Source organism: Dendropsophus ebraccatus, unplaced genomic scaffold, assembly GCF_027789765.1.
Source record: "Dendropsophus ebraccatus isolate aDenEbr1 unplaced genomic scaffold, aDenEbr1.pat pat_scaffold_620_ctg1, whole genome shotgun sequence".
Classification (NCBI taxonomy): Eukaryota; Metazoa; Chordata; class Amphibia; order Anura; family Hylidae; genus Dendropsophus; species Dendropsophus ebraccatus.
This window is the reverse complement of record NW_027210219.1, coordinates 57,536-70,270: the sequence shown is the minus strand read 5'-3', so window position 1 is coordinate 70,270 and position 12,735 is coordinate 57,536. Positions and strand designations below refer to the sequence as shown.

The 12,735-nt window shown below is 47.2% G+C and overlaps 7 non-coding genes and 2 pseudogenes across 7 annotated transcripts; all 9 read right to left on the bottom strand.

Annotated features, from left to right (window-relative positions):
- Positions 1-1,426: 1,426 nt before the first annotated feature.
- Positions 1,427-1,617, bottom strand: LOC138778087 (U2 spliceosomal RNA). Its single transcript, XR_011360868.1, has one exon. It is a non-coding gene; the product is annotated as a U2 spliceosomal RNA (small nuclear RNA).
- Positions 1,618-2,575: 958 nt separating this feature from the next.
- On the bottom strand, positions 2,576-2,766 carry LOC138778086 (U2 spliceosomal RNA). Its single transcript, XR_011360867.1, has one exon. It is a non-coding gene; the product is annotated as a U2 spliceosomal RNA (small nuclear RNA).
- Positions 2,767-3,700: 934 nt separating this feature from the next.
- On the bottom strand, positions 3,701-3,907 carry LOC138778106 (U2 spliceosomal RNA; annotated as a pseudogene).
- Positions 3,908-5,282: 1,375 nt separating this feature from the next.
- Positions 5,283-5,482, bottom strand: LOC138778056 (U2 spliceosomal RNA). Its single transcript, XR_011360839.1, has one exon. It is a non-coding gene; the product is annotated as a U2 spliceosomal RNA (small nuclear RNA).
- A 966-nt stretch (positions 5,483-6,448) lies between these two features.
- LOC138778085 (U2 spliceosomal RNA) lies at positions 6,449-6,639 on the bottom strand. Its single transcript, XR_011360866.1, has one exon. It is a non-coding gene; the product is annotated as a U2 spliceosomal RNA (small nuclear RNA).
- Positions 6,640-7,609: 970 nt separating this feature from the next.
- LOC138778084 (U2 spliceosomal RNA) lies at positions 7,610-7,800 on the bottom strand. Its single transcript, XR_011360865.1, has one exon. It is a non-coding gene; the product is annotated as a U2 spliceosomal RNA (small nuclear RNA).
- Positions 7,801-8,766: 966 nt separating this feature from the next.
- On the bottom strand, positions 8,767-8,957 carry LOC138778083 (U2 spliceosomal RNA). Its single transcript, XR_011360864.1, has one exon. It is a non-coding gene; the product is annotated as a U2 spliceosomal RNA (small nuclear RNA).
- Positions 8,958-9,923: 966 nt separating this feature from the next.
- LOC138778082 (U2 spliceosomal RNA) lies at positions 9,924-10,114 on the bottom strand. The gene has a single exon (XR_011360863.1). It is a non-coding gene; the product is annotated as a U2 spliceosomal RNA (small nuclear RNA).
- Positions 10,115-11,084: 970 nt separating this feature from the next.
- Positions 11,085-11,309, bottom strand: LOC138778051 (U2 spliceosomal RNA; annotated as a pseudogene).
- Between the last annotated feature and the right edge of the window lie 1,426 nt (positions 11,310-12,735).

Here is a 12,735-nt window from a genome sequence, read left to right as displayed (position 1 = left end):
ACAACTCTATGTCTTCCCTCAGGACATGAGGATTGTACATAAAGACAACGACAGGAACTTCTGCTCTATTGTACAATACTGTGAAGGTCAAGCCGTCCAACACAGGATCATCCACACACTCTTGCAGCTTACGGTACAGTTCATGACAATGGCTCATTGAAGTGAGCACCAGAACAAATTTGCCCTTTTTAGGGTCTTGCAGGCATAAGATATTCTCTTTCTTTACCTTTAAGCTGCCGAACAGGACGTCTTGCACCAGGACTCTAAGCGTGAAGTGGTCTTCTCTTCCATCTGCAACATCAATACGAAAAGCATTCCGGACCCGAGGTTCCCCGGTCGCTGCGAAGCGTAGTGTCACGCCCATGACGATCGCCTTCTTACCTTCAGCCGCCCCCTAAAGGGAGCAAAGCGTCCGGCGCCCTCTGACCAGATCCACACTTGATCTTAGCCAGAAGGCCGAGAAGCGATGGCCACAACGGTTTCCCGAAAACTCCCCTTCTCGGACACCACGTCCTTCTTGTTAAGGCGAAGCCAGACATACATACCCTATTATGCGCTCCACCCTCTCAGATGGCGGACCGGACGTGCTTTCACACTGCATCTCCTATTGCCTAGCACTGCCTCTGTCTTCCTTTCTGCTCTCAAATCTGAATAGCTCCACCCCCCAATCACACTGCGTCTGCTTCCACCTGATGGATGGCAGACATACACGTCTCTGTCTCTGTCTCCGTCTCTGTCTGGCATACATGACATGCAGCTAGCTCTTTGGCTGGCTGTCTCTGTAGCTGGCTGGCTGTCTCTGTGGCTGGCTGCCTAGCTGGCTAGCTTATTATTAGTACCTACCTACCTACCTACCTACCTACCTATCTATCTATCTATCTATCTATCTATCTATCTATCTATCTAATCTATCCTATCTATCCTATCTATTCTATCTAATGTATCTAATCTATCTATCAAAGAACATGGAGGGTGAATTCTCCCAGCTGGAGCCGTAGGCAGGCAGCATCAGCAGGATACATCGGCCGGCCACCAGGAAATCAAATCCAAAGGAAACGGTTTAATAAACTGCACCTACCTTTCCACCTACCTGCTCGGTCGCTTGACCGGCTGCAACTGAGCTGCTTGTTGTGCTGGCAGCTGTGTATAGCAGCAAAGCCTTGATGACATCACGTCCCGCGATGACATCACCAGCACTGGCCCGGCAGCCAAGTTGTAAACAACTCTGCCAGTTGGTTGCCATGGCAACAGAGGCCAGCAAGTCTTGGACAAACAAACTTTTCGTAGCCACACTCGGGCTAATTTTTCGGGGTCGGTCCACCTGCGCACAACACACTCGAGGGATGTTTCTTGCAAAACAGTAGTTTCAGGTGCAGCCGGCTTGTTTCCTTCTTCATTCTTTTGCTCTGTTTTTTGCAAACTCATTAGGGGGTGCACTGAACCTGGAGGCACTGCAATACCAGGTCAATGCCTGGAGAGGACAGAGCAAGCTCTTTTTCCATCTCCCTGTTCTAAAAATCCATTTAATATATGGTCCCCAGATAGGGGACGTATCAGATATTAAACTGATAAGAACAGATACTACACTTGATCTTAGCCAAAAGGCCGAGAAGCGATGGCCACAACGGTTTCCCGAAAACTCCCCTTCTCGGACACCACGTCCTTCTTGTTAAGGCGAAGCCAGACATACATACCCTATTATGCGCTCCACCCTCTCAGATGGCGGACCGGACGTGCTTTCACACTGCATCTCCTATTGCCTAGCACTGCCTCTGTCTTCCTTTCTGCTCTCAAATCTGAATAGCTCCACCCCCCAATCACACTGCGTCTGCTTCCACCTGATGGATGGCAGACATACACGTCTCTGTCTCTGTCTCCGTCTCTGTCTGGCATACATGACATGCAGCTAGCTCTTTGGCTGGCTGTCTCTGTAGCTGGCTGGCTGTCTCTGTGGCTGGCTGCCTAGCTGGCTAGCTTATTATTAGTACCTACCTACCTACCTACCTACCTACCTATCTATCTATCTATCTATCTATCTATCTATCTATCTATCTAATCTATCCTATCTATCCTATCTATTCTATCTAATGTATCTAATCTATCTATCAAAGAACATGGAGGGTGAATTCTCCCAGCTGGAGCCGTAGGCAGGCAGCATCAGCAGGATACATCGGCCGGCCACCAGGAAATCAAATCCAAAGGAAACGGTTTAATAAACTGCACCTACCTTTCCACCTACCTGCTCGGTCGCTTGACCGGCTGCAACTGAGCTGCTTGTTGTGCTGGCAGCTGTGTATAGCAGCAAAGCCTTGATGACATCACGTCCCGCGATGACATCACCAGCACTGGCCCGGCAGCCAAGTTGTAAACAACTCTGCCAGTTGGTTGCCATGGCAACAGAGGCCAGCAAGTCTTGGACAAACAAACTTTTCGTAGCCACACTCGGGCTAATTTTTCGGGGTCGGTCCACCTGCGCACAACACACTCGAGGGATGTTTCTTGCAAAACAGTAGTTTCAGGTGCAGCCGGCTTGTTTCCTTCTTCATTCTTTTGCTCTGTTTTTTGCAAACTCATTAGGGGGTGCACTGAACCTGGAGGCACTGCAATACCAGGTCAATGCCTGGAGAGGACAGAGCAAGCTCTTTTTCCATCTCCCTGTTCTAAAAATCCATTTAATATATGGTCCCCAGATAGGGGACGTATCAGATATTAAACTGATAAGAACAGATACTACACTTGATCTTAGCCAAAAGGCCGAGAAGCGATGGCCACAACGGTTTCCCGAAAACTCCCCTTCTCGGACACCACGTCCTTCTTGTTAAGGCGAAGCCAGACATACATACCCTATTATGCGCTCCACCCTCTCAGATGGCGGACCGGACGTGCTTTCACACTGCATCTCCTATTGCCTAGCACTGCCTCTGTCTTCCTTTCTGCTCTCAAATCTGAATAGCTCCACCCCCCAATCACACTGCGTCTGCTTCCACCTGATGGATGGCAGACATACACGTCTCTGTCTCTGTCTCCGTCTCTGTCTGGCATACATGACATGCAGCTAGCTCTTTGGCTGGCTGTCTCTGTAGCTGGCTGGCTGTCTCTGTGGCTGGCTGCCTAGCTGGCTAGCTTATTATTAGTACCTACCTACCTACCTACCTATCTATCTATCTATCTATCTATCTAATCTATCCTATCTATCCTATCTATTCTATCTAATGTATCTAATCTATCTATCAAAGAACATGGAGGGTGAATTCTCCCAGCTGGAGCCGTAGGCAGGCAGCATCAGCAGGATACATCGGCCGGCCACCAGGAAATCAAATCCAAAGGAAACGGTTTAATAAACTGCACCTACCTTTCCACCTACCTGCTCGGTCGCTTGACCGGCTGCAACTGAGCTGCTTGTTGTGCTGGCAGCTGTGTATAGCAGCAAAGCCTTGATGACATCACGTCCCGCGATGACATCACCAGCACTGGCCCGGCAGCCAAGTTGTAAACAACTCTGCCAGTTGGTTGCCATGGCAACAGAGGCCAGCAAGTCTTGGACAAACAAACTTTTCGTAGCCACACTCGGGCTAATTTTTCGGGGTCGGTCCACCTGCGCACAACACACTCGAGGGATGTTTCTTGCAAAACAGTAGTTTCAGGTGCAGCCGGCTTGTTTCCTTCTTCATTCTTTTGCTCTGTTTTTTGCAAACTCATTAGGGGGTGCACTGAACCTGGAGGCACTGCAATACCAGGTCAATGCCTGGAGAGGACAGAGCAAGCTCTTTTTCCATCTCCCTGTTCTAAAAATCCATTTAATATATGGTCCCCAGATAGGGGACGTATCAGATATTAAACTGATAAGAACAGATTTTTTTTTTTTTTTTTTTTTTTTTAAAACCATTCAGAATGGTTTAAAATCGATATGAACAGGAAAAACCTGCTCACATCCCCTTTTAATACTCCAACCATCTCATCATCATGGTCATTTCACTCAGAAATCAACAAACACATAAAGCTATTTTGACAAAACTTAAACATATCTATAGTAAGTAAAGAAAAAACATAGACTTACTTCAAAACCTCAAGGTCTCATTCCTCCTTTGAAAGCAAAAAAGGACAATACATGTAGCATAATACCTGTTTTTGACCCAGACTCTGATATTCTTTTCGCAATATCCGGGGGCACTTTATAGGTCTCAAAAAACCTATTCCCCTGCTTCTCCCAATGCGTAGTCACTTTACTATATAACTGGTTTAAAGAAAATGTTCTCTCTACAGAGTCTATCTGATCCCAACATTCCTGTGAGATTAACAGGTAGTCTCTCCGTTCCTCTTCTGTAAGGCACCTTCCCATCCTCCTCCTTAACTCTGCCTCTCTAGATATTGCTTTGGGTACTCTTTGAATAGAAATATCTATTTCTTCCTCCTGTTGGGGGGACTTGCCTCCACTTGCACGCTCCGTCTCTTTTTTACTTCTCTTCCCTTGTGGGGAACTACCAGCGCCCCCAGTGGGCTCTTGCCTACCTTCATGCTCCCTTCCACTTTTCTTTTTCGCAGGACAGAATGCGTATAAATGCTCTGTGCTCCCACATAGGTGACATATTTTTTTCCTATCACATGACTCAGTGGAGTGCCCTTCTCCTTGACATTTGGAACAATAGGAGACTGTGCATTGATCCTTCGTATGACCATACTGTTTGCAATTCCTGCAGAAAATCTCCATTCCCGAGAAAAACAAGTCGCCATTGACAGACCCAATCTTAAATCTTGCTGGGGGAACACATAATATATCGCTTTCCGATACCTTGAACTTCACGAGGAATCTCCATTTCATTGTCCACAAACCAAAACGATTCAGGACCTTACCCTTAGCAGCGACTTCTTCACAGTACTTCATCAGAAATGCCGAAATTTCCTCCTCCAACACATAAGGGCTATACATCCTTATTGTTATCAGTCTTTCTCTCCTCGGAAAATGAGAGGCAATGTCAATACCATTCAATATAACATCATTCCTAACACTCTCCATCTTACCCAGAAGATAGCTGTGATCCTCTTCCGAACTTAATACCAAATCGTAGATCCCTCGCCTTGGGAACTCCAAACATGCCAAGATTTGTCTCCGTTCCAGACCCAGCAATCTGAAGAAAACCTCTTCCACCAAAAAATCTAGGCCCAACTCCTTCTTCCTGGGGTCCTTCAACGTAAAACGCACCCCATTTCTAATTCTTGCGTAAGCTGGGACTTCTTCTGGCACAGTTCCATCTTCGTTGGTGGCATCCATCTTCCAAGAAAAAAAACAGCACAACCCACGATGCACCTCCCCTGCGGATGCAGGTAGGTGTGATCGCTTCCCGTTGCCTGGGGACTAAGCCGCCTGCCAAAAGCAGCAAGGAGGTAATCCTCCAAGGCCAACAGGTCGGGTACCCCAGGCACCTTCCGACCAGATCTCCTGTAGATACTACACTTGATCTTAGCCAAAAGGCCGAGAAGCGATGGCCACAACGGTTTCCCGAAAACTCCCCTTCTCGGACACCACGTCCTTCTTGTTAAGGCGAAGCCAGACATACATACCCTATTATGCGCTCCACCCTCTCAGATGGCGGACCGGACGTGCTTTCACACTGCATCTCCTATTGCCTAGCACTGCCTCTGTCTTCCTTTCTGCTCTCAAATCTGAATAGCTCCACCCCCCAATCACACTGCGTCTGCTTCCACCTGATGGATGGCAGACATACACGTCTCTGTCTCTGTCTCCGTCTCTGTCTGGCATACATGACATGCAGCTAGCTCTTTGGCTGGCTGTCTCTGTAGCTGGCTGGCTGTCTCTGTGGCTGGCTGCCTAGCTGGCTAGCTTATTATTAGTACCTACCTACCTACCTACCTACCTATCTATCTATCTATCTATCTATCTATCTATCTATCTATCTATCTATCTATCTAATCTATCCTATCTATCCTATCTATTCTATCTAATGTATCTAATCTATCTATCAAAGAACATGGAGGGTGAATTCTCCCAGCTGGAGCCGTAGGCAGGCAGCATCAGCAGGATACATCGGCCGGCCACCAGGAAATCAAATCCAAAGGAAACGGTTTAATAAACTGCACCTACCTTTCCACCTACCTGCTCGGTCGCTTGACCGGCTGCAACTGAGCTGCTTGTTGTGCTGGCAGCTGTGTATAGCAGCAAAGCCTTGATGACATCACGTCCCGCGATGACATCACCAGCACTGGCCCGGCAGCCAAGTTGTAAACAACTCTGCCAGTTGGTTGCCATGGCAACAGAGGCCAGCAAGTCTTGGACAAACAAACTTTTCGTAGCCACACTCGGGCTAATTTTTCGGGGTCGGTCCACCTGCGCACAACACACTCGAGGGATGTTTCTTGCAAAACAGTAGTTTCAGGTGCAGCCGGCTTGTTTCCTTCTTCATTCTTTTGCTCTGTTTTTTGCAAACTCATTAGGGGGTGCACTGAACCTGGAGGCACTGCAATACCAGGTCAATGCCTGGAGAGGACAGAGCAAGCTCTTTTTCCATCTCCCTGTTCTAAAAATCCATTTAATATATGGTCCCCAGATAGGGGACGTATCAGATATTAAACTGATAAGAACAGATACTACACTTGATCTTAGCCAAAAGGCCGAGAAGCGATGGCCACAACGGTTTCCCGAAAACTCCCCTTCTCGGACACCACGTCCTTCTTGTTAAGGCGAAGCCAGACATACATACCCTATTATGCGCTCCACCCTCTCAGATGGCGGACCGGACGTGCTTTCACACTGCATCTCCTATTGCCTAGCACTGCCTCTGTCTTCCTTTCTGCTCTCAAATCTGAATAGCTCCACCCCCCAATCACACTGCGTCTGCTTCCACCTGATGGATGGCAGACATACACGTCTCTGTCTCTGTCTCCGTCTCTGTCTGGCATACATGACATGCAGCTAGCTCTTTGGCTGGCTGTCTCTGTAGCTGGCTGGCTGTCTCTGTGGCTGGCTGCCTAGCTGGCTAGCTTATTATTAGTACCTACCTACCTACCTACCTACCTACCTATCTATCTATCTATCTATCTATCTATCTATCTATCTATCTATCTATCTATCTAATCTATCCTATCTATCCTATCTATTCTATCTAATGTATCTAATCTATCTATCAAAGAACATGGAGGGTGAATTCTCCCAGCTGGAGCCGTAGGCAGGCAGCATCAGCAGGATACATCGGCCGGCCACCAGGAAATCAAATCCAAAGGAAACGGTTTAATAAACTGCACCTACCTTTCCACCTACCTGCTCGGTCGCTTGACCGGCTGCAACTGAGCTGCTTGTTGTGCTGGCAGCTGTGTATAGCAGCAAAGCCTTGATGACATCACGTCCCGCGATGACATCACCAGCACTGGCCCGGCAGCCAAGTTGTAAACAACTCTGCCAGTTGGTTGCCATGGCAACAGAGGCCAGCAAGTCTTGGACAAACAAACTTTTCGTAGCCACACTCGGGCTAATTTTTCGGGGTCGGTCCACCTGCGCACAACACACTCGAGGGATGTTTCTTGCAAAACAGTAGTTTCAGGTGCAGCCGGCTTGTTTCCTTCTTCATTCTTTTGCTCTGTTTTTTGCAAACTCATTAGGGGGTGCACTGAACCTGGAGGCACTGCAATACCAGGTCAATGCCTGGAGAGGACAGAGCAAGCTCTTTTTCCATCTCCCTGTTCTAAAAATCCATTTAATATATGGTCCCCAGATAGGGGACGTATCAGATATTAAACTGATAAGAACAGATACTACACTTGATCTTAGCCAAAAGGCCGAGAAGCGATGGCCACAACGGTTTCCCGAAAACTCCCCTTCTCGGACACCACGTCCTTCTTGTTAAGGCGAAGCCAGACATACATACCCTATTATGCGCTCCACCCTCTCAGATGGCGGACCGGACGTGCTTTCACACTGCATCTCCTATTGCCTAGCACTGCCTCTGTCTTCCTTTCTGCTCTCAAATCTGAATAGCTCCACCCCCCAATCACACTGCGTCTGCTTCCACCTGATGGATGGCAGACATACACGTCTCTGTCTCTGTCTCCGTCTCTGTCTGGCATACATGACATGCAGCTAGCTCTTTGGCTGGCTGTCTCTGTAGCTGGCTGGCTGTCTCTGTGGCTGGCTGCCTAGCTGGCTAGCTTATTATTAGTACCTACCTACCTACCTACCTACCTACCTATCTATCTATCTATCTATCTATCTATCTATCTATCTATCTATCTATCTAATCTATCCTATCTATCCTATCTATTCTATCTAATGTATCTAATCTATCTATCAAAGAACATGGAGGGTGAATTCTCCCAGCTGGAGCCGTAGGCAGGCAGCATCAGCAGGATACATCGGCCGGCCACCAGGAAATCAAATCCAAAGGAAACGGTTTAATAAACTGCACCTACCTTTCCACCTACCTGCTCGGTCGCTTGACCGGCTGCAACTGAGCTGCTTGTTGTGCTGGCAGCTGTGTATAGCAGCAAAGCCTTGATGACATCACGTCCCGCGATGACATCACCAGCACTGGCCCGGCAGCCAAGTTGTAAACAACTCTGCCAGTTGGTTGCCATGGCAACAGAGGCCAGCAAGTCTTGGACAAACAAACTTTTCGTAGCCACACTCGGGCTAATTTTTCGGGGTCGGTCCACCTGCGCACAACACACTCGAGGGATGTTTCTTGCAAAACAGTAGTTTCAGGTGCAGCCGGCTTGTTTCCTTCTTCATTCTTTTGCTCTGTTTTTTGCAAACTCATTAGGGGGTGCACTGAACCTGGAGGCACTGCAATACCAGGTCAATGCCTGGAGAGGACAGAGCAAGCTCTTTTTCCATCTCCCTGTTCTAAAAATCCATTTAATATATGGTCCCCAGATAGGGGACGTATCAGATATTAAACTGATAAGAACAGATACTACACTTGATCTTAGCCAAAAGGCCGAGAAGCGATGGCCACAACGGTTTCCCGAAAACTCCCCTTCTCGGACACCACGTCCTTCTTGTTAAGGCGAAGCCAGACATACATACCCTATTATGCGCTCCACCCTCTCAGATGGCGGACCGGACGTGCTTTCACACTGCATCTCCTATTGCCTAGCACTGCCTCTGTCTTCCTTTCTGCTCTCAAATCTGAATAGCTCCACCCCCCAATCACACTGCGTCTGCTTCCACCTGATGGATGGCAGACATACACGTCTCTGTCTCTGTCTCCGTCTCTGTCTGGCATACATGACATGCAGCTAGCTCTTTGGCTGGCTGTCTCTGTAGCTGGCTGGCTGTCTCTGTGGCTGGCTGCCTAGCTGGCTAGCTTATTATTAGTACCTACCTACCTACCTACCTACCTACCTATCTATCTATCTATCTATCTATCTATCTATCTATCTATCTATCTATCTAATCTATCCTATCTATCCTATCTATTCTATCTAATGTATCTAATCTATCTATCAAAGAACATGGAGGGTGAATTCTCCCAGCTGGAGCCGTAGGCAGGCAGCATCAGCAGGATACATCGGCCGGCCACCAGGAAATCAAATCCAAAGGAAACGGTTTAATAAACTGCACCTACCTTTCCACCTACCTGCTCGGTCGCTTGACCGGCTGCAACTGAGCTGCTTGTTGTGCTGGCAGCTGTGTATAGCAGCAAAGCCTTGATGACATCACGTCCCGCGATGACATCACCAGCACTGGCCCGGCAGCCAAGTTGTAAACAACTCTGCCAGTTGGTTGCCATGGCAACAGAGGCCAGCAAGTCTTGGACAAACAAACTTTTCGTAGCCACACTCGGGCTAATTTTTCGGGGTCGGTCCACCTGCGCACAACACACTCGAGGGATGTTTCTTGCAAAACAGTAGTTTCAGGTGCAGCCGGCTTGTTTCCTTCTTCATTCTTTTGCTCTGTTTTTTGCAAACTCATTAGGGGGTGCACTGAACCTGGAGGCACTGCAATACCAGGTCAATGCCTGGAGAGGACAGAGCAAGCTCTTTTTCCATCTCCCTGTTCTAAAAATCCATTTAATATATGGTCCCCAGATAGGGGACGTATCAGATATTAAACTGATAAGAACAGATACTACACTTGATCTTAGCCAAAAGGCCGAGAAGCGATGGCCACAACGGTTTCCCGAAAACTCCCCTTCTCGGACACCACGTCCTTCTTGTTAAGGCGAAGCCAGACATACATACCCTATTATGCGCTCCACCCTCTCAGATGGCGGACCGGACGTGCTTTCACACTGCATCTCCTATTGCCTAGCACTGCCTCTGTCTTCCTTTCTGCTCTCAAATCTGAATAGCTCCACCCCCCAATCACACTGCGTCTGCTTCCACCTGATGGATGGCAGACATACACGTCTCTGTCTCTGTCTCCGTCTCTGTCTGGCATACATGACATGCAGCTAGCTCTTTGGCTGGCTGTCTCTGTAGCTGGCTGGCTGTCTCTGTGGCTGGCTGCCTAGCTGGCTAGCTTATTATTAGTACCTACCTACCTACCTACCTACCTACCTATCTATCTATCTATCTATCTATCTATCTATCTATCTATCTATCTATCTATCTAATCTATCCTATCTATCCTATCTATTCTATCTAATGTATCTAATCTATCTATCAAAGAACATGGAGGGTGAATTCTCCCAGCTGGAGCCGTAGGCAGGCAGCATCAGCAGGATACATCGGCCGGCCACCAGGAAATCAAATCCAAAGGAAACGGTTTAATAAACTGCACCTACCTTTCCACCTACCTGCTCGGTCGCTTGACCGGCTGCAACTGAGCTGCTTGTTGTGCTGGCAGCTGTGTATAGCAGCAAAGCCTTGATGACATCACGTCCCGCGATGACATCACCAGCACTGGCCCGGCAGCCAAGTTGTAAACAACTCTGCCAGTTGGTTGCCATGGCAACAGAGGCCAGCAAGTCTTGGACAAACAAACTTTTCGTAGCCACACTCGGGCTAATTTTTCGGGGTCGGTCCACCTGCGCACAACACACTCGAGGGATGTTTCTTGCAAAACAGTAGTTTCAGGTGCAGCCGGCTTGTTTCCTTCTTCATTCTTTTGCTCTGTTTTTTGCAAACTCATTAGGGGGTGCACTGAACCTGGAGGCACTGCAATACCAGGTCAATGCCTGGAGAGGACAGAGCAAGCTCTTTTTCCATCTCCCTGTTCTAAAAATCCATTTAATATATGGTCCCCAGATAGGGGACGTATCAGATATTAAACTGATAAGAACAGATTTTTTTTTTTTTTTTTTTTTTTTTTTTTTTTTTTTTTTTTTTTAAAACCATTCAGAATGGTTAAAATCGATATAAACAGAAAACTGCTCATACCTTCTTTAATACTCCAACCAACTCATCATCATGGCCATTTCACACAAAAAACAGCAAAACTATAAATCTATAACAACGTGCACTAACAAAAACCACATCGGTCTATAATAAGTAAGGAAAAAAAAATAAGCTCACTTCCATAGTCTCAGACTCTCATACCTCCTTTGAAGGCAAAGAAGGACAATAAATGTAACACAATCCTTGTTCTTAATCCAGACTCTATTATACTTTTAACTATATCCGGGGGCACCTTATAGGTTTCGAAAAACCTATCCCCCTGCTTCTCCCAATGCGAAGCCACTTTGTTATATAACTTATCCAATGGAAATTTCCTATCTATAGAGTCTATATGATCCCAGGATTCCTGTGAGATTAGCCCATAGTCTCTCCGTTCCTCTTCTGTAGGGGACCTTCCCAACTTTTTCCTCAGCTCTACCTCTCCAGGCATGCTTCCAATTTCTCTTGGGCCCTTCTCCCTTACTTTAGATATTCTTCGAACAGAAATATCCATTTCCTCCTCCTGTTGGGGGGACTTACCTCCACTTGCACCCTCCGTCTCTTTCTTACTTTTCTTCCCTTGCGGGGAATCACCAGTGCTCCTAGTGGCTTCTAGCCTGTCTTCTTTCTCTCTCGCATCTTTCTTTTTAGCCGGACAAGCCGCGTATAAATGTTCTACGCTTCCACATAAGTGGCATGTTTTCTTCCGATCACATGACTCAGCAGAATGTCCTTCTCCTTGACACTTGGGACAAAAGGAGACTGTGCAGTGATCCTTCACATGACCATACTGTTTACAATTCCTACAAAAATTCTCCATTCCCGAGAAAAACAAGTCCCCATTAACAGGCCCAATCTTGAACCTTGCTGGAGGAACACATAACATATCGTTTGCCAATACTTTAAACTTTACGAGGAACCTCCACTTCATTGTCCACAAACCAAAGCGATTCAGGACCTTACCCTTTGCAGCGACTTCTTCACAGTACTTCATCAGAAAAGCCGAAATTTCCTCTTCCGACACATAAGGGCTATACATCCTTATTGTTATCAGTCTTTCTCTCCTCGGAAAATGAGAGGCAATGTCAATACCATTTAATATAACATCATTCCTAACACTCTCCATCTTACCCAGAAGATAGCTGTGATCCTCTTCCGAACTCAATACCAAGTCGTAGATCCCTCGCCTCGGGAACTCCAAACACGCCAAGATTTGGCTTCGTTCCAGACCCAGCAATCTGAAGAAAACCTCTTCCACCAAAAAATCTAGGCCCAACTCCTTCTTCCTGGGGTCCTTCAACGTAAATCGTACTCCATTTCTAATTCTTGCGTAAGCTGGAACTTCTTCTGGCACAGTTCCATCTTCGTTAGTCGCATCCATCTTCCAAGAAAACTCCAAGGAACAGA